The following is a 20,966-nucleotide window of genomic DNA, read 5'->3' as shown; positions in this document are numbered from 1 at the left end:
AATTTGTAGTGAGACTTGCGACCGTTGTGTTTAGCGCTTAGTGACGCACATATCCATCGCAAAGACCGAAGTGGGACAATTTATTAGGGGTTTGATTTCAATTAGGCACTGTCTGCCATTTACTTTTTATTTTACGTTTATTTTTTCATAACTCAGCGTCATCTCATCTGGCATAGCAGTGTGCTTTCATACTTGGCTACAAAATAGCCATAGGAGAATCCAAACGGCTTACTTAGGCCTACAATAGCGTTATATATTTTATTTCTGGTTGATCTGCTGGTGGCTGGCCTTGCTGTAGTGCATCTACTACCATATTGTGAGGAATTTGCAGTGAGACTTGCGACCGTTGTGTTTAGCGCTTAGTGACGCACATATCCATCGCAAAGACCGAAGTGGGACAATTTATTAGGGGTTTGATTTCAATTAGGCACAGTCTGCCATTTACTTTTTATTTTACGTTTATTTTTTCATAACTCAGCGTCATCTCATCTGGCATAGCAGTGTGCTTTCATACTTGGCTAGAAAATAGCCATAGCAATAGGATAGCATCGTTTGGTTTTAAAAACTAAAAAACACAAAAAAAAAAAAACACAAAAAAAAGTAAAAAAAAAAATTAAAGTTATAACTTTCTTTTTCAAAATGTTTAACCCGAGGGCTAGGGGTAGAGGACGAGGGCGGGGATGTGGGCGTCCAACTACTGCAGGGGTCAGAGGCCGTGGTCCTGGGCGGGGTGAGACACCACCTGCTGATGAGGGAGCAGGGGAACGCCGCAGAGCTACACTCCCTAGGTTCATGTCTGAAGTTACTGGGACTCGTGGTAGAGCACTGTTGAGGCCAGAACAGTGCGAACAGGTGATGTCGTGGATTGCCGACAATGCTTCGAGCAATTTGTCCACCAGTCAGTCTTCCACGCAGTCCACCCATGTCACCGAAATCGGCACTCCTCCAGCTCCTGCTCCTCAGCCTCCCCCCCCAGTCTGCCCCCTCCCAGGAAAATTTGGCATTTGAACCGGCATATTCTGAGGAACTGTTTTCTGGACCCTTCCCACAGTCACAAACCACTTGTCCGGTTGCTGCTGAGCAATTTTCCGATGCCCAGGTTTTCCACCAGTCGCAGTCTGTGGGTGATGATGACCTTCTTGACGTAGTGGAAGAAGTGTGTAAAGAGGTATCCGATGATGAGGAGACACGGTTGTCAGACAGTGGTGAAGTTGTTGTCAGGGCAGGAAGTCCGAGGGGGGAGCAGACTGAGGGATCGGAGGATGATGAGGTGACAGACCCAAGCTGGGTTGAGAGGCCGGGTGAACACAGTGCTTCTGAGACGGAGGAGAGTCCTCGACCAGAACAGGTTGGGAGAGGCAGGGCCAGAGCTGGTGCATCAGCGCCAAATGTGTCACGTAGTGAAGCTCCCGTGGCGAGGGCTCCCGCGGCGAGGGCTAGATTTTCAGAAGTCTGGAGGTTCTTTAAGGAAACACCGGATGACCGACAGACTGTGGTGTGCAACCTTTGCCAAACCAGGATCAGCAGGGGTTCCACCACTACTAGCTTAACTACCACCAGTATGCGCAGGCATATGAATGCTAAACACCCCACTCACCTCCGGCCGTGCACACCACTGCTCCTTTCCCTGTGTCAGCTGATAGTCAGCCCCCTGCCCAGGACCCTGGCACAAAAACCCCATCGTCGCCTCCACGATCCTCCACAGCATCCACCAGCGTTCAGCTCTCCATACCCCAGACGCTGGAGCGGAAAAGGAAATATAGTGCAACCCACCCGCACGCCCAAGCCCTTAATGTCCACATCTCCAGATTGCTTAGCCTGGAGATGCTGCCCTATAGGCTAGTGGAGACCGAGGCCTTTTGCAACCTCATGGCGGCGGCCGCCCCTCGGTATTCGGTCCCCAGCCGCCACTACTTTTCCCGATGTGCCATCCCAGCCCTGCACCAGCACGTGTCAGACAACATCATCCGTGCCCCGACCAACGCCGTTTCTGACAAGGTCCACCTGACCACGGCCACGTGGACGAGTGCTGCCGGGCAGGGCCACTATATATCGCTGACGGCACATTGGGTTAACTTGGTGGAGGCTGGGACCGAGTCTGACCCTGCGGCTGGTCATATACTGCCGACGCCGAGGATTGCGGGGCCTACCTCGGTCCAGGTCTTTCAGGCCTACTATGCCTCCTCCTCCTCCCACCCCTCCTCCGAACTACCATCCGTGGGCATGGCGCCATCAGTCGCTAGCTCTAGGCACAGCAGCAGTGCCGTCGCTAAGCGACAGCAGGCGGTGCTCAAACTGCTGAGCCTAGGCGATAAAAGGCACACCGCCCAAGAACTATTACAGGGCATCACGGCGCAGACTGATCTGTGGCTGGCACCGCTGAACCTGAAGCCAGGCATGGTTGTGTGTGACAACGGCCGTAACCTGGTGGCGGCTCTGCAACTCGGCAGACTGACACATGTGCCATGCCTGGCCCATGTGTTAAATCTGATAGTTCAGCGTTTCCTCAAGACATACCCCAATCTGTCTGATTTGCTCACGAAGGTGCGCCGCATCTGTGCGCATTTCAGGAAGTCCAGCACAGATGCTGCCACTCTCAGGGCAGCGCAGCGCCGCCTCCAACTGCCGGCTCAACGACTGTTGTGCGACGTGCCCACGAGGTGGAATTCAACATTAACCATGTTATCCAGAGTTTACCAGCAGCGCAGAGCGATTGTAGACTGCCAGATGTCAACTTCCACCAGAACTGGTAGTCAGGTCAGTCAGCTTCCTCAAGTCTACAATGAGGAGTGGACGTGGATGTCTGATATCTGTCAGGTGCTGAGTAACTTCGAGGAGTCAACACAGATGGTCAGTGGCGATGCCGCCATCATCAGCCTCACCATCCCGCTGCTTGGCCTGTTGAAAAACTCTCTGATCAGCATGAAGTCGGAAGCTTTGCGCTCGTCACAAGAGATGGGGGAAGAAGATTCCCTTGTTGATAGCCAAAGCACCCTCAGGTCTGTTTCTCAGCGCATATCGGAGGAGGTGGAGGAGGATGAGGAGGAAGAGGAGGAGAATGTTGGCGAGACACAAGAGGGGACCATTGTTCAGTCCTTCACTGTTCAGCGTGTATGGGCAGAAGAAGAGGAGTTGGAGGAGTTGGAGGAGGAGGAAATGGGCAGTCAGGCCAGTGAGGGGAGTGAATTCTTGCGCGTTGGGACTCTGGCGCATATGGCAGATTTCATGCTAGGCTGCCTATCCCGTGACCCTCGCGTTCAAAGAATTTATTCCAGCACCGATTACTGGGTATTCACTCTCCTGGACCCACGGTACAAGCAAAATCTTTCCACTCTCATCCCTGGAGAGGAAAGGAGTGTGAGAATGCATGAATACCAGCAGGCCCTGGTGCACAAGCTGAAACAGTATTTCCCTTTTGACAGCGCTAGCGGCAGAGTGCGTAGTTCTGCGGGACAAGTAGCGAGGGAGAGTAGGCGAGCAGGCAGCTTGTCCAGCACTGGCAAGGGTACGCTTTACAAGGCTTTTGCCAGCTTTATGTCACCCCAGCAAGACACTGTCACCTGTCCCCAGTCTCGGCAGAGTAGGGCTGATCTTTACAGATTGATGGTGAGGGAGTACGTAGCTGACCATACCATCGTCCTAAATGATCACACAGCTCCCTACAACTACTGGGTTTCAAAGCTGGACATGTGGCACGAACTGGCGCTGTACGCCTTGGAGGTTCTTGCCTGCCCTGCCGCTAGCGTGTTGTCCGAGCCGGTTTTCAGTGCAGCTGGTGGCATCATCACCGATAAGCGTACACGCCTGTCGACTGACAGCGCTGACAGGCTGACGCTTATTAAGATGAATAAAGCCTGGATTTCTCATAATTTCCAATCTCCACCAGGTGAAGGAAGCTCAACCTGAATAATTTATGCACTCCTCCTCCTCATTTTCCTCCTTCTCCTCCTCTTTGTACACTAAAGCAGAGGAAACTGGCTATTTTTTGACAGGGCCCACTGGCTCTAGCTATAGTACTTTATGCATTTAATTTTTCTGGAGGGCCACCTACCCGGTCCTCTGTTTTAAACAATTTTTGGGACTGCCACATACAGGCACTCAATCTATTCAATTTTTCTGGAGGGCCACCTACCTGCTCCTCTGGTTTGAAAACTTTTTTGGACTGCCACATACAGGCACTCAATCTATTTAATTTTTCTGGAGGGCCACCTACCTGCTCCTCTGGTTTGAAAACTTTTTTGGACTGCCACATACAGGCACTCAATCTATTCAATTTTTCTGGAGGGCCATCTACCTGTTCCTCTGGTTTGAAAACTTTTTTGGACTGCCACATACAGGCACTCAATCTATTTCATTTTTCTGGAGGGCCACCTACCTGCTCCTCTGGTTTGAAAACTTTTTTGGACTGCCACATACAGGCACTCAATCTATTTCATTTTTCTGGAGGGCCACCTACCTGCTCCTCTGGTTTGAAAACTTTTTTGGACTGCCACATACAGGCACTCAATCTATTTCATTTTTCTGGAGGGCCACCTACCTGCTCCTCTGGTTTGAAAACTTTTTTGGACTGCCACATACAGGCACTATCCAAATTAAATTGTCTCCATAGCAGCCTCCACACGTTGTCTCCATTGCTACCTCCAAAAGTCGTCCATATAGCTGCCTCCATACATCGTCCCCTTATCAAACGAGGTGTGTCAGGCAGAAATTTGGGTTGTTTTCATGGATTCCACATCAAAGTTGTTAACTTTGTCGCCACCCTGCTGTGTTATCCACAAAATATACTGGCAAACTTTTATGATTAACCGATATTATTTCAGCGCTTCTTGCGCATCTGTTGATTACACTGCTGTGTAATCCACAAAATATACTGCCAAACTTTTACCATTTATGGATATTATTTCAGCGCTTCTTGCGCATCTGTTTACATTCCCCTCACCCACCATATCCCAAACTTATAAGAACGCTACTACACTTAACTTGGTGGAGGCTGGGACCGAGTCTGACCCTGGGGCTGGTCATATACTGCCGACGCCGAGGATTGCAGGGCCTACCTCGGTCCAGGTCTCAAAGGCCTACTATACCTCCTCCTCCTCCCACCTCTCCTCCACCTCCTCCTCCTCCGAATTACCATCCGTGGGCATGGCGCCATCAGTCGGTAGCTCTAGGCACAGCAGCAGTGCCGTCGCTAAGCGACAGCAGGCGGTGCTCAAACTGCTGAGCCTAGGCGATAAAAGGCACACCGCCCAAGAGCTATTACAGGGCATTCCACATCAAACTTGTTAACTTTGTCGCCACCCTGCTGTGTAATCCACAAAATATACTGGCAAACTTTTATCATTTACCAATATTATTTCAGCGCTTCTTGCGCATCTGTTTACATTCCCCTCACCCGCCATATCCCAAACTTATAAGAACGCTACTACACTTGATCTTATACAAAAGGTTCGTAGAAGTGCTGTTTGGGGAGTAGCCTAGAGACAGGGGCTTGGATTGGCGAAAGCTCGCCTGGAAGCGGAGCGCCAGTTCCATCCCAAGATCCAACTAACATAGTTTTAACTGCAGCACCTTTAATCTACTACTAGTTCACTGCCTCCATAATAATAATAATAATAATAATCTTTATTTATATAGCGCCATCATATTCCGTAGCGCTTTACAAATCATAGGAAACAAATACAAATGTAATATAACAGAGCACAACATTTGTATGGAACAACAGGAGTGAGGTCCCTGCTCGCCAGAGCCTACGGTTTATGAAGATGATGGGGTAACACGGGGTAAAAGAATATTTAATGGTCAAGCCATTCTTCTTAGGGAATAGAACAAAATATAATAAATGGAATTGCTGTCGCTTGAACCACTCAGCCGTCATCTTATATACCAGGTCCAGGGTGAATGGGACTGCAGAGAAGTTTGGTGCCTGTTGGTTGCTGGATAACAGATGGGAGGACGACACAGGACGGGTTAGTAGAAGAGTTAAAACTTCATGCAGTTAATGAGTGTTATAGGCTTGCCTAAAGAAATGGGTTTTAAGAGCATGTTTGAAACTTTGGAGGTTAGGTATTAGTCTGATAGTCCGGGGCAGAGCATTCCATAGAATTGGTGCAGCTCTAGAGAAGTCTTGGAGACGCGAGTGGGAGGTCCGCACTAGGGTAGAGGTTAATCTAAGATCACTGGCGGATCTAAGAGCACGGGTTGGGCGATAGACTGAGATAAGAGAGGAGAGGTAGGGGGGTGCAGCATTATACAGAGCTTTATGGATGAGGGTTATTATTTTAAACTGTATTCGAAAGGAGACTGGCAGCCAGTGCAGCGACTGGCATGAACTGTAGGCATACATGGTCCCCTTATCAAACGAGCTGTGTCAGGCAGAATTTTGGGTTGTTTTCATGGCTTCCACAACAAACTTGTTAACTTTGTCGCCACCCTGCTGTATAATCCACAAAATATACTGGCAAACTTTTATCATTTACCAATATTATTTCAGCGCTTCTTGCGCATTTGTTTACATTCCCCTCACCCGCCATATCCTAAACTTACAAGAACGCTACTACACTTGATCTTATACAAAAGGTTCTTAGAAGTGCTGTTTGGGGAGTAGCCTAGAGACAGGGGCTTGGATTGGCGAAAGCTCGCCTGGCAGCGGAGCGCCAGCTCCATCCCAAGATCCAACTAACATAGTTTTAACTGCAGCACCTTTAATCTACTACTAGTTCACTGCCTCCATACATGGTCCCCTTATCAAACGAGCTGTGTCAGGCAGAATTTTGGGTTGTTTTCATGGCTTCCACTTGTTAACTTTGTCGCCACCCTGCTGTGTAATCCACAAAATATACTGGCAAACTTTTATCATTTACCGATATTATTTGAGCGCTTCTTGCTCACCTCCTTTGGTTCCTCTCTGCCACCCATTGGTTTTAAGCCTGAGTCCATTTGGGGTATGTTGCCAAGACACTCTCTAGCCTGCCGCTGCCTCTGCATGCCGTCCCCTATAGTGTCAGGGTCAATTATTGGATGTTTTAGATGCTATCTAGCTTCATTCTGTCACTCTGTCATGGCCATGCTGTTGCCCATAATTTTGGCATAATGGTGCGTTTAAGCAGCCTCAGAGGCATCTATGCATGCTGCCCCTGCTGTTTCCTGTCCATTTCCGTGGTGTTCCATCCTTTTCTGAGGTTTCCAGGTGTTTGGCCAAGCTTCCCTGTGCAGAGCCTTGGTCCCCTTGAAAAATGCTCGAGTCTCCCATTGACTTCAATGGGGCTCGTTATTCGAGACGAGCACTCGAGCATCGGGAAAAGTTCGTCTCGAATAACGAGTACCCGAGCATTTTAGTGCTCGCTCATCTCTAACTACAAACTTTTCCTAAGGATATGTCATGACTATATGATTGATGGGTCTTGATAACTAGGCCACTTCACTGGCTCCAGAAAGTATACAGCGGGCTGAGTCAGAAACAGAAGGCTCCATCCATTGGATAATAGCTAAATGGGGGAGCTGCAGCTGTCCTCTATTCTTTTGAGTGGTAGCTGAGCTGCAAAACCGTGACACCTGTGATGTAGCTATAGGAATTGCAGTACTATTACATAAGCGCTAAGACAATCAATTATATCCGCATCTTAAATGGTGCAGTCACACATGGTCTTTTGCATAAGGTGGTCACTTATGGCAGGGGCGAAGCTCACCCGATCACATATGCGTTTCCATTGCGTTTCCAATGAAACAGAAATGTGATTGGGCCAAGCCCAATGTGCTTACGGTTCCACACCTGGGAGGCAAACGGAGCTGAAATACTGGAGAAAATAGGACATGCTCTATATTTTTGTATGTCTCACTTACAGTACGGTGGACATAGATGGCCATATTGCCTATTGAAATTTATGTGGCCGTATGCTACCTGTATGAAAAGGGTATGGTACGGCCAGCATAATAGGCGTTTTCATCCATTTGTGTGATAGAGGCCTTAGGGTGCGTACACACGTACTGTTTTGACTCCGCTTAGAAACTGAATCAAAGTGCACTGGGCGTTTCTGTGGAAATGCATGGGATCAATAACCAACACCCTGTGTCTTGCATTTGAATAATACAAGACAACGGGTACTGGCTACCCATTGCATGTGTTTCCATAGAAAAGCATATGCGAACATGCCATTGCTAACAACTGTTTCCATTTCTAAATCGAGTCAAAGTGGTACATGTAACCACATCCTTATAGGATGGAATCTGATCCGATGTTTGACTGATATAAGGTTTAATGCAACTGGTAACCGATATTTAAATTTTTTTTTGATGATGGAATGAGTCTTACGCTACACGCACATGAACGTATGCCTGCCATGCCGTAGCCGGCGGGCATACATTCGCTATGATGGAGAGGAGGAGGGGTGACCCTTCCCCTCTCCATAGTGATGTATGGCGCACGGGGCAAGCTAGGACATGTCCTAACTTTTCCCTGTGTACGCGTGCTGCACCATATCGCTCCATGCGCCCATTGATGTCTATGGGTGACATATATATGGCCGCAAGCTTGCAGCCGTACATACATGCCCCCTGACGGTCGTGTGAATGCAGCCTTAGTGTATTATTTTCATGTAGACTTAGGGAGGGAAGGAGAACAGGGGGTCACAGGAGAAGGCTGGATGACAGGATGCCAAAGGAGGAGGCTGGAGGACAGGGGGTCACAGGAGAAGGCTGGATGACAGAAGGAGGCTGGAGGACAGGGAGGAGGCTGGAGAACAGGGGACCACAGGAGGAGGGAGGATATGTCGAAATTATACTATGCTTGCGGGTGGGGTAAGGGGCCATGGTTTATGTTGTGGCAAGCTAATAGTTAAAGGAAAGGTACCATCTGATTTGATGCATTATGAACCAAACATAGCTTGAGACTGCTGTAGCTACACTGATGCAGGATCATATCTTGTTTAATCCCTGAGCTAAGTGGTTTTGATGATGAAACAATTGTGGCTGGTTCAGTGCTTCTCCTAGCACATTAGTTATTCACTGCTGCACAGGATGATGTAATCCCTGGGTTGTGCCTGAAGGCAGAATAATCCATTACTGAACCACCCCCAGCTGCTGTGTATGAGTGATCCAGCTCAGGTTGATTAGCCATGTCTTGACTAAGCTCCATGTGTAATGTGTTTATGTAGGCAAGCAGCCTGACCCAGCTTTCCCAAGGTCCTGAATGTTATAATAGTTTTTTTCAGCAAAACCACTCAACTCACAGATTAACCAAGATATGATCCTGCATCAGTGTAGCTATAGCATTCTCAAGGTATGTTTGCTTCATAATGCATCAAATCAAATGGTAGATTTCTTTAATGCAAGTTTGCAGCTGTCTCACTCCTCTGACCAGATATGAGGTCTGTGCTAGGAGGCTTTTTTAAATGTTGAATTCACACAGTATTTAAGATCATGACTAAGGCCATACACCGAAACAAGTCAATTGTTTATACTACGGTGCACCTGTAAATATGATGCGCTATGTCAACTTCACAAGATCCTGAGTGCTGGACCTTCATTCTGTTTCAAATATAAAAGGGCGGTGTGACTTTTTGTCCCTCTTTCTCTCGGTACGTGTGTGTATGTATATAGATACAGACACATTTATATCTACAGCTGAAGTTTACATACACTATATAAAAAGACATGTACGCATGTTCTACTCAGACATGAAATCAGAATAAGCCTTTCCCAGACCGCCCAACATTTTTAGCCGCAAAAGAGGATCAAAAGAGGTAACATGTTTAGTCCCCCGCATAAATATTTTTCACCCTAAAAGTCTTGACTTTTGCTCCATCTCCGAGCAGTATAGGTTCCCCCCCTTAGTGCCATCCATCTCCCTGTCACATAGTAGTCCTCCCGATGGAAGCAGTGACCTGAACGGGTGACCTCTTTTTGCCCTCAGCTCTTAAAGTTACGACTTTTCAGTTTGCTAAGTAAGACAAAACCAAATTAGTTTACACACAATAAGGAGTACGTTTGCCCATTGTAAAAATGGCGGTGCTGGGACTGTAGTCACTTCCTGATGTCATTACGTCACCCATTCAGTCAGCTGACAGTCGCCTGACAGGCACTAGGGAGTGGGGAGAGCGAGGGCCCGGTGCGCATGCGCGCTGCTGCTACTGGGCTGTGGACTGGAGCTCCGGGGAGGGGAGTAAACATGGCGGCGTCCAGTGCCAGTCTTTGAGTCAGACAGAGAAAACGGTGCAGTCTTATAAGCAAAGAAGAAGGGAAGAGCTGCCATTCCTGGAGCGAGAGAACCTCGCAGACTGGGAAGAAGGAGGAGGGACTGCGCGCCCCTGGAGCCGGGAAGGGGCGGGACTGCAGCCCCGGGAACATCGCGGCTGCTGGTAACGTGCAGCTTACTACTAGACGTGCAGGTAAATGACAGGGTCCGGGAGAGGGAGCTGCGATCACGTGATGGAGATCCTGCTCATAAGCATAACCACCCATATACACAGGACCATAGCCTGGCACTGCTCATATACATAGGACCATAGCCTGGCACTGCTCATATACACAGCAGCATAGCCTGGCACTGCTCATATACATGGGACTATAACCTGGCTCTGCTCATGTACACAGTACCATAGCCTGGCACAGCTCATATACACAGGACTATAGCCTGGCACTGCTCATATACACAGGACTATAGCCTGGCACTGCTCATATACACGGGACTATAGCCTGGCACTGCTCATATACACGGGACTATAGCCTGGCACTGCTCATATACACGGGACTATAGCCTGGCACTGCTCATGTACACGGGACTATAGCCTGGCACTGCTCATGTACACGGGACTATAGCCTGGCACTGCTCATGTACACGGGACTATAGCCTGGCACTGCTCATGTACACGGGACCATAGCCTGGCACTGCTCATATACACGGGACCATAGCCTGGCACTGCTCATATACACAGGACCATAGCCTGGCACTGCTCATATACATGGCACTATAACCTGGCTCTGCTCATGTACACGGGACGGTAGCCTGGCACAGCTCATGTACACGGGACGGTAGCCTGGCACAGCTCATGTACACGGGACGGTAGCCTGGCACAGCTCATGTACACGGGACGGTAGCCTGGCACTGCTCAGGTACACGGGACGGTAGCCTGGCACTGCTCAGGTACACGGGACGGTAGCCTGGCACTGCTCAGGTACACGGGACGGTAGCCTGGCACTGCTCAGGTACACGGGACGGTAGCCTGGCACTGCTCAGGTACACGGGACGGTAGCCTGGCACTGCTCAGGTACACGGGACGGTAGCCTGGCACTGCTCAGGTACACGGGACGGTAGCCTGGCACTGCTCAGGTACACGGGACGGTAGCCTGGCACTGCTCAGGTACACGGGACGGTAGCCTGGCACTGCTCAGGTACACGGGACGGTAGCCTGGCACTGCTCAGGTACACGGGACGGTAGCCTGGCACTGCTCAGGTACACGGGACGGTAGCCTGGCACTGCTCAGGTACACGGGACGGTAGCCTGGCACTGCTCAGGTACACGGGACGGTAGCCTGGCACTGCTCAGGTACACGGGACGGTAGCCTGGCACTGCTCAGGTACACGGGACGGTAGCCTGGCACTGCTCAGGTACACGGGACGGTAGCCTGGCACTGCTCAGGTACACGGGACGGTAGCCTGGCACTGCTCAGGTACACGGGACGGTAGCCTGGCACTGCTCAGGTACACGGGACGGTAGCCTGGCACTGCTCAGGTACACGGGACGGTAGCCTGGCACTGCTCAGGTACACGGGACGGTAGCCTGGCACTGCTCAGGTACACGGGACGGTAGCCTGGCACTGCTCAGGTACACGGGACGGTAGCCTGGCACTGCTCAGGTACACGGGACGGTAGCCTGGCACTGCTCAGGTACACGGGACGGTAGCCTGGCACTGCTCAGGTACACGGGACGGTAGCCTGGCACTGCTCAGGTACACGGGACGGTAGCCTGGCACTGCTCAGGTACACGGGACGGTAGCCTGGCACTGCTCAGGTACACGGGACGGTAGCCTGGCACTGCTCAGGTACACGGGACGGTAGCCTGGCACTGCTCAGGTACACGGGACGGTAGCCTGGCACTGCTCAGGTACACGGGACGGTAGCCTGGCACTGCTCAGGTACACGGGACGGTAGCCTGGCACTGCTCAGGTACACGGGGCGGTAGCCTGGCACTGCTCAGGTACACGGGGCGGTAGCCTGGCACTGCTCAGGTACACGGGGCGGTAGCCTGGCACTGCTCAGGTACACGGGGCGGTAGCCTGGCACTGCTCAGGTACACGGGGCGGTAGCCTGGCACTGCTCAGGTACACGGGGCGGTAGCCTGGCACTTCTGGTGTTTACGATAGCAATGCTACTTTAAATGGCATTCTAGCCTGGCATTGCTTGTATACGTAGAACCGTAGCCTGGCTACTCGTGCTGCTTAGTGTTTAGCCTGGCATGGTATACACGGGACATTAGCCTGGCACTGCTGGTATACACAGTGCAGCCTGTATGTGGAGAAGCAGGTAGCTTTGGTCATTTGCCATCTGTGAAGGATTAGACCTGAGCAGGGAGATCATTTAGGTCCCTAGGAACCCTGTTAAAGGGGTTCTCCAGAGCTAACCTGCTCATTGGGGGTTCTCAATGCAAGTTATCCTTTATTCTGTGCTTAGGGGTGAACGTGTTATGTGTCTGGAGAACTCCTTTTATGGCAAATACTTAAAGGGATTAAAGGGAGTCTACCAGCAGTTTTGATAGTGATAGGTGTTGACCTTCTGCTACTAATATACATAATAAGAATCATCCCTTTAATTATTTTCTTACAAAGCCATTTCTTGCTGCAGCTTCACAGAGAATAACTGCGGCCAAGCAATTCATACCAGTCAAGTTATGTGATGGTCAGCACAGTCGTCAGATTGCTAGGCTAACTCTGCATGGCAGCCAGTTTTTCCTTTGGGTTTTTGGTAAAGAAAGGTAGAAGAGAAGCCACGCCCACCTGTCGCTATTCCCAGCGCTGTATCATGCTCTGAGATATGTGGACAGGTAGGCGTGGATGGCCACAGAGGAGGTGAGTACAGACTTGAAGTGTCTGACAAGTCACTTTGAATTTTCTTTCTAGCCACAGCAGTTGCAGAGCTATCAGTTCCAGTATCACAGAGGAGGTGGAGGGGGCGTGTTTTTCTCTAATAAGTAGCAGATTATCATGACACATGCCCCCTCCTCTCTGACAGTGCAGAGGATTATAATTACCCCTTACAGGAACTGATATCTCCGCAACCGCAGGGGCTAAAAAGAAAGTTCAAGTGCCCCTACATTATGGTTATATATATAATCTCCACATATGGGAGGTGGCGGCAGGTCCTCTTTAAGGGGATGCTCAAAGGTGCTCAAACACTGTATTAGGTTGTGCAATGCTTAGGCACAAGTCAAAGCCTTTATTTAATACTGTTAGGTGCTGCCTCCATAAGAATTCATCTAGACACAGGACTCACACTGGCGTGCAGAGGAAGGATGGGTTTTGTTTCTCGCACACTAATAGAGAAAGGAGGATACATTGCATTGAGGTATTATAAACTGACTTTATTGATGTCTTAATGCCACAACGCGTTTCGGGGCTGACAAATGTCCCATTTTCAAGTGTAAAAGACTGGAGTTTAGGGGTCAATGTAGAAATGGAAGCTTCCTTTGGGTTGGCAGGGAGCAGTTTGGAATCTGCCAGTCTGCCCTCAATCTGCAGTTTTGCAGTTGACGTTATAAAAAAGAAAATTTCCACCAGATCCTTCACCTTTCCTTTGTGGAATAGTATTCCAGGATCAGTTCTGCATTGTGCAGTTCCTCTGTGATTAGTCCTGGAATTGTGTGAATAAATTGCCATCTAGGCATATCCCTGAGGACCCTTTTGCTGTCCAATCCGTGATTATCATGTTAGGGCAGTGGTGGCGAACCTATGGCACCCAGACCATCACCAAGCACAAAGGTCACCATGCAGGACTCAAGACCTCCTCCTGCAGTCACAGGCAGCCCAGGACGTGCCACGTTCAGCGTTATTTTAAAGTGACTTGAAGTGCAGGAGGAACAAGGAGGTGCGGACAGAGCTGGATTATCATTGTAGCCCCTTCTCCAGACCTAGGATTCTTTCTTCTCCTTCTTTTTACTGTCCTCAGGGCACCAATACTTTGAAACCTGTTGCTTTAACCGATTCACAACCGACCACCGTGTATTCACGGTACTTCGGGTCCCGGTGCATGGAGAGGGCTCATGGGCTCCATAGCCAGTAAGTCTGCATATTGCAGTAAAGACTTACCGGTAACACCCGTGATCGGTAACACCCGCGATCGCGGCGGCTTCAAAACTGTAGTATGGAAGTATATGATAGAATCGATCAGACAACCTAGGGTTAAAGTACTCTAGGGAGTCTGAAAAATAGTAAAAGGAAAAAAAATTTAAAACAAAATTATAATTAAAAAAAACCCCTTTCCCTAGAACTGATATAAATATAAATAAACAGTACAAATCATAAACACATTAAGTATCTCCGGATGCCGGATCTATTAAAATATTAATTTTCACAGCATTTAACCCCATAACGAAAAATGGTGCCCAAAGTCAAAAATGGCACTTTTTTGCCATTTTGAAAAATATAAAAAAAAACTATAAAAAGTGATCAAAAGGTTGTACAGTACTAAAAATGATATAATTGAAAATATAATCAAAAGTTGCAAAAAAATTTCATCACCCACAGCTCTGTACAGTGAAGTATGAAAAAATTATTAGCGCCAGAAGATGGCAAAATAAAAAAAAAATTGTACAGGAGGTTTTAATCTTTGTAAATGTATGAAAACATTATAAAACCTATACAAATTTGGTATCCCCGTAATCGTATTGACCCAAAGAATGAAGTAGGCACAGTGAAAGCCGTAATATCCAAGAAATATGTATATTTCTTATATTTGGATTTTTTTCCCGCTTCCCAGTACATGGCATGGAATATTCAATATCATCACTATGAAGTGAAATTTGTTACGTAGAAAACAAGCCATCACACAGCTCTTTTTGTGTAAAAATAAGGTGGGGAGTGAAAAATGGAAATGAAAAAACAGGAAAGGGCCTGGTCCTTAACCGGTTAAATTTGCATCTGGCACTTTGTGAAAAATATGTGGCTTTTGCCCTAAAAGGTTCGCCATCGCTGTGTTGGGGTATAAGACAAGGAGCTGGTACTCTACTCGGATTCCCCCACTGCCCCTCAGAAGGAAGAAGGTTCTGTTATCCTAAGGATCCGCATGCCCATCCCTATAAGATCCTGTCAATAAGAACATTTCTATTATTTATGGGAATTCCCTATATGCTCCCTCTAGGCTGTGCATTATACAGGCAGGACATTGATTGAAATTGAAGCCATGTAAATGCTTTGTTTTCCAAACGGTTATGGAAAGGGTGACAAATCGGGAGACGTCTGGCGTTTGTTGACTATAGAAGGCTGTATTGTTTTCCATCCATGTGTCTATTAACTGTAGGTCAGTCGGATCATAGAAGTGAAAACCTAATGGGTGCGTAACCCTTTTGGGTGGCAGTAAGACTCTGTATAAGGGAATCTGAAGTGAGTGTGCAGTGTCCCTCCGCTCTGCCTATATGACCATCTAATCCCTGATTGTAAGCCGCTGTCACTATAGATGGTGTGAATGACACTCTGCAGTGATTCTCTGTAGTATAGTGTATCTCTATGGTCATACATCCTGCAGTCATATTGAAGTGGTTGCTGGCTTGGGCTTCATCTTGCACCACTTATTGTCCAGCGCCGTTTCCTGCCATCAGCTGACTCTTGCTGATCTCAGCACCCACGCGGCTCATGCAGGAAACAATTCCCAGCAATGTGCTGTGGATGTTACATACTTGTCAGTTCTCGTTCTGGGATCATATTGTGTTTCGCTACTTCCTCTTCACATACTCTGGGGCTGTCAGCCTTGTTATGGATCTATGGGATAGGATCTCGCTATGCTGCTGCAGGGACGCTGATGGGCATGTGGTGCTTGTAATTCTCATATCAATTTATGTGAATTGTGAAATATTTTCTATTATTGTATCACATGTTTATATCAGTGTTTCAGATCTTTACAGGGTTATAAACAAAGGAAGATCTTTCTTTCGCATCCCAGTGCAAATTCTGCAAGCCATTTATATTGCCTCCAATATTCTTATATACTAGAGGGACTTTTGGGTCCCTTCTGACTCCTGTTTGGGACATGACCCTGGAAAACCTTATAACTATGATAATGAATTGCTATTGATGCAGATTCTTATCATCTCAATCTCCCACTTTTTAAAACCTAATTATTTCTATAAATGAGAAATTCCTTTTTTAAGGGCTATGAAGACATACAAAGGGGGATATTTAAGTGTATAGTAGGAAGTTATGAGGGATGTGGAACAAACTTTTTTCACTTTCTGACTTCACATCCCACGTTTGTACATTTTTTTTTTTTTTTTTTAATTTTTGATTGATAAAACATAGCATTCATTTATAACATAAATTAAAACTCTACAGCTAATAAATGTCCAACATAGTTATTTAATAACCTTTTAAAGATTTTTTTGGACGCATGTCCGCTAGCAATAGGGTATTGTATTTTACGGAATTGTTGAAATATCAGAGCTTAGTGTTTGCTCATTTACACCTGTGTTCCACTTTTCATGTTCCTCTACTAAGTGAGTAGTGATTTGCTATATACTGCTCTATTCAGCAGTGAGTTAGTTACATGTCCAGTGTATAGATACAGATGGAGCTGAGCTTGTCACATGACACAACCCATGATGTCCTGATGTGTTATCTGTTTTTTTCCATAGGTCTGCAGATAAACTTTCAGAAATAGATGAGAACTGTGAAATATCAGGAAAAGGCAGATACATGACACATATGATAGGATAGCTTTGCGTTAGGCCTCTTACACACAAACGTATGAAACGGCCTTATGCTACCTGTACATTTTTCATACAGATAGCATACAGCAACATTTAATTCAATGTGCAATATAGCCACCCATTTAACCTCTTAAGGATTCAGCCTTTTTTTTCATACATTTTTCGCTTCCCACCTTCAAAATTCTATAAATTTTATACATTTTCCCATGTTCGGAGCTGTTTGAGGGCTTATTTCAGCAGAACAAATTGCACTTCACAGTGATGGTTATTTCTTGCCTTGTTCTAGAAAGCAGGAAAAAAAATTCCAAATGCGGTGAAATCAGTGAAAAAACAAATTTGCACCATTTTCTTGTGGCCTTGTTTTTTTTTTATGACTTTCAATGTGCGCCCCAAATAACACCTCCACTACCTCAGGGATACAAAATGTATATGTGAATAGCTTGTGTACGAATAAAACATTTTTTTTTCACTATATTGTGCTGCTAATACCGTAACTTTTTTGTACAACTGTGTAAGGTGTCATTTTTGTGATAGATGAGTTGACTTTTTCATTGCTACCATTTGGAGGACTGTACCACTTTCTGATCACTTTTCGTAAATTTTTTTATGAGGAAAAAGTTTTTTTTTTTTTTTTTTTTGGGGACATTTGGGGATTTTTTTTTTTTGGGGGGGGGGGGGGTTCAACACCGGGAATTCCCTTTATTATATTTTGATCATACATTTTTTGGATGCTGTCATACCTTACATGTTTATGATTTTATAGCAGTTCTAGGGAAAGGGGGTTGATTTGAACGTTTTATGTTTTATTTATTTACTTTTTTTAAACAATTTTTCAGACACCCTAGGGTACTTTAACCCTAGGTTGTCCGATTGATCCTACCATACACTGCCATACTAAAATATGGCGATTTATGGGCATTTTCCACAGCATCTATTACAATGTGCACCATCTATGTGTAATAGATGGTCTAAATAGATGGTGTTAGCACTGATCATGGGTGTTAGCAGTAGGTGTTTGCTGCAATTCAGCAAACCACATGTCTGTATGACAAGAACTCAACCCGTGAGCCCTCTTTATACATCTTAAGAGCTCCATGACGTATAGGTCATAAACGGCCGTATTGTCAACTGTTCTGTACCGTGAACGAGACCGAGAATATAGAGCATGTCCTACTTTCTCTAGTGTTTTCGCTCCATACACCCCATAAAAGTCTAAGGGAACCTTTAAAATACATGTTGCACCTGTGCTGCATACGGTTGTGGTCGTGCATGTATCCATGGAGACCAGAACAAGTGGGAGGAGCCATCATTTCCCAGCCCACTGTATTTTATACGGTACAGATACAGTTACATACAAATGAACAACCTCATGTATGGATGGATTTATATGGCACAGAAATACAGGACTGGAGGTCCCTTTCACACTGCACGTATGGGGACATATATCACGGCTGCATATATGTTCTCTTACACTGCTATAGCCGACTATAGAACATGCTCTTTCCCATTTGGAGCTGTTCCCTATGGAGAGGGGAGGGTTGAGCAGCGATGATCCCTCCTCCTGTCCAGTGAGCTCCTTTTACTTAAAGGACAAAGGGTATATGTAGCATAATAAAAAAAATTCCTGAGATACAGCTGCCCCTCCCCCCCCCCCCCCCCCAAAAAAGAACATTTTTTAGTTTGGAGATACATCAACCAGAATTGGCAACGTGACCAAATATGTAATATATAGCAAATACCAAATTGGGCTGCTCCACAGGTCCGTGATGTAGTCACTTAATCGGCACAATTAGAAATATGGCCTTGGTATTCTTTGAGGCTTGCTGTATGGTTGTGTCACTAGCAGTGAGGGCTGCTCTTTGTATGCCGTTCCTGAATGACGCTTCTGAGTGTGTGGTGTGTACTAAAAACGGGCTATGGCGCCCCACACCAGTGGACAAAGTAACTACCGACCAGTTTCTAACCTCCCTTTCATCTCCAAACTCCTGGAACGCTTGGTCTATTCTCGACTAACCCGCTATCTCTCAGCTAACTCCCTCCTTGACCCCCAGCAATCTGGTTTCCGCTCTATGTATTCCACTGAAACTGCTCTTTCTAAAGTCTCCAATGATCTCCTCACTGCAAAATCCAAAGGTGACTATTCTCTCCTTATTCTCCTGGATCTATCGGCAGCGTTCGATACTGTGGACCACCAGCTCCTCCTTAGGATGCTTCACTCCATTGGCCTAAAGGACACTGCACTCTCTTGGTTTTCTTCCTATCTCTCTGACCGCACTTTCAGTGTCTCCTTTTCTGGATCTTTCTCTTCTCATCTTCCTCTCAGTGTCGGGGTTCCTCAGGGATCAGTCCTAGGCCCTCTCCTCTTCTCTCTCTATACTGCCCCCATTGGACAAACCATCAGCAGATTTGGTTTCCACTATCATCTTTATGCTGATGACACCCAGCTATATACTTCTGCACGTGGCATCACCCCTGCCTTAATCCAGAACACTAGTGATTGTCTCTCTGCTGTCTCTAACATCATGTCCTCTCTCTTCTTGAAACTTAATCTTTCTAAGACTGAACTTCTTGTCTTTCCATCATCTACTAACCAACCCAACCCTGACCTCTCCATCTCAGTCTGTGGGATCACTATAGCACCGAGGCAGCAGGCCCGCTGTCTTGGGGTTGTGCTGGACTCTGACCTCTCCTTTTTACCATATATTCAATCTCTTGCTCGCTCTTGCCGCATGCATCTCAGAAACATCTCCAGAATCCGGCCGTTTCTGACATTTGAAACTTCTAAAATGCTAATTGTTGCACTTATTCACTCTCGACTAGACTACTGTAACTCCCTACTAATCGGTCTTCCACTCTCTAAACTCTCTCCTCTTCAATCTATTCTTAATGCAGCAGCCAGGCTCGTCTTTCAGGCCAAACGCTACACGGATGCCTCCAGTTTGTGCCAATCACTGCACTGGCTACCTGTCTCCTTCCGTATTCACTTTAAAATAATAACCCTCATCCATAAAGCTCTGAATAATGCTGCACCTCCCTACCTCTCTTCTCTCATCTCAGTCTATCGCCCTTCCCGTGCTCTTCGATCTGTCAGTGACAATAGATTAATCTCTACCTTAATTCGAACCTCCCATGCACGTATCCAGGACTTCTCCCGAGTTGCACCAATTCTCTGGAATGCCCTTCCCCAGACTCTGAGACTAATACCCACCCTCCAAAGCTTCAAACGTGCTCTTAAAACCCATCTCTTTAGGCAAGCCTATCACTCTCGCTAACTGCATGAAATGTCAACTCTCCCTTTACTAATCCATCCTATCTCCCATCTGTTATCTGGCAAACAACTGATATATACCAAGCTCCAGGCTTCTCTGCAGTCTTTTTCACCTTGGACCCTGTAAATAAGATGGCGGCTGATGGCTGGTTCAAGCAGCAACATCGTTGTTTAGTAAATTATTTATTAAATTATTTTATATTGTTCCCTTATAAAGAATGGCTGGACCATTTTACAACCTCTTGTGTCACCCCCTCATCCTCATAGTCTGTAAGCTCTTGTGAGCAGGGCCATCACTCCTATTGTTCCATATGACTGTTTGTTCTTTGTAATGTAATATAGTTGTATATGTCCCCTATGATTTGTAAAGCGCTATGGAATTTGATGGCGCTATATAAATAAAGATTATTATTATTATATTATTATTATATAGTGAGTTACATAGGATGTAAGTAGTGTGAGTAGCAAGGATAATTTGACCACATGGATCAAGTGAAAGAGCTACATAATATTACATGCCATGCCTGGGTAACATGTGTAAATGTTTTTTTTTTTTTTGGCTGTCGATTTTGTTTAAATCCAATGTACCAACACGTATAGGGATGTCATTCATGTTTTATACTTGGCTTCTAGTGTAAGATATAAATCGTATGTAGATATATAAAGCTTCTAGAAATAGAGATTCAGTAGAATATTTATCACCCTTTGGCTCTGCTTAGGTCACTGTGAGCCACTACAAGTCCATGATAACTCCCAATACATTAGGAATAGTTCTGTAGCCAATGTGGGCA

At 46.6% G+C, this 20,966-nt stretch overlaps 1 protein-coding gene across 3 annotated transcripts in view; it reads left to right on the top strand.

Moving 5' to 3' along the window:
• The first annotated feature begins 10,079 nt into the window (after positions 1-10,079).
• Positions 10,080-20,966, top strand: part of DNAJC13 (DnaJ heat shock protein family (Hsp40) member C13) — a 108,384-nt gene continuing 97,497 nt past the window's right edge. For all 3 annotated transcript variants that reach the window (XR_011855879.1, XM_072153472.1, XM_072153471.1), the window contains exon 1: positions 10,080-10,382. The gene's annotated coding sequence lies outside the window, so the exon portion shown is untranslated. The remainder of the gene's footprint in view (positions 10,383-20,966) is intronic.

This window comes from Engystomops pustulosus, chromosome 5 (assembly GCF_040894005.1).
Source record: "Engystomops pustulosus chromosome 5, aEngPut4.maternal, whole genome shotgun sequence".
NCBI lineage: Eukaryota > Metazoa > Chordata > Amphibia > Anura > Leptodactylidae > Engystomops > Engystomops pustulosus.
The sequence above is the reverse complement of the archived record's forward strand: the minus strand, read 5'-3'. Positions and strand labels throughout refer to the sequence as shown.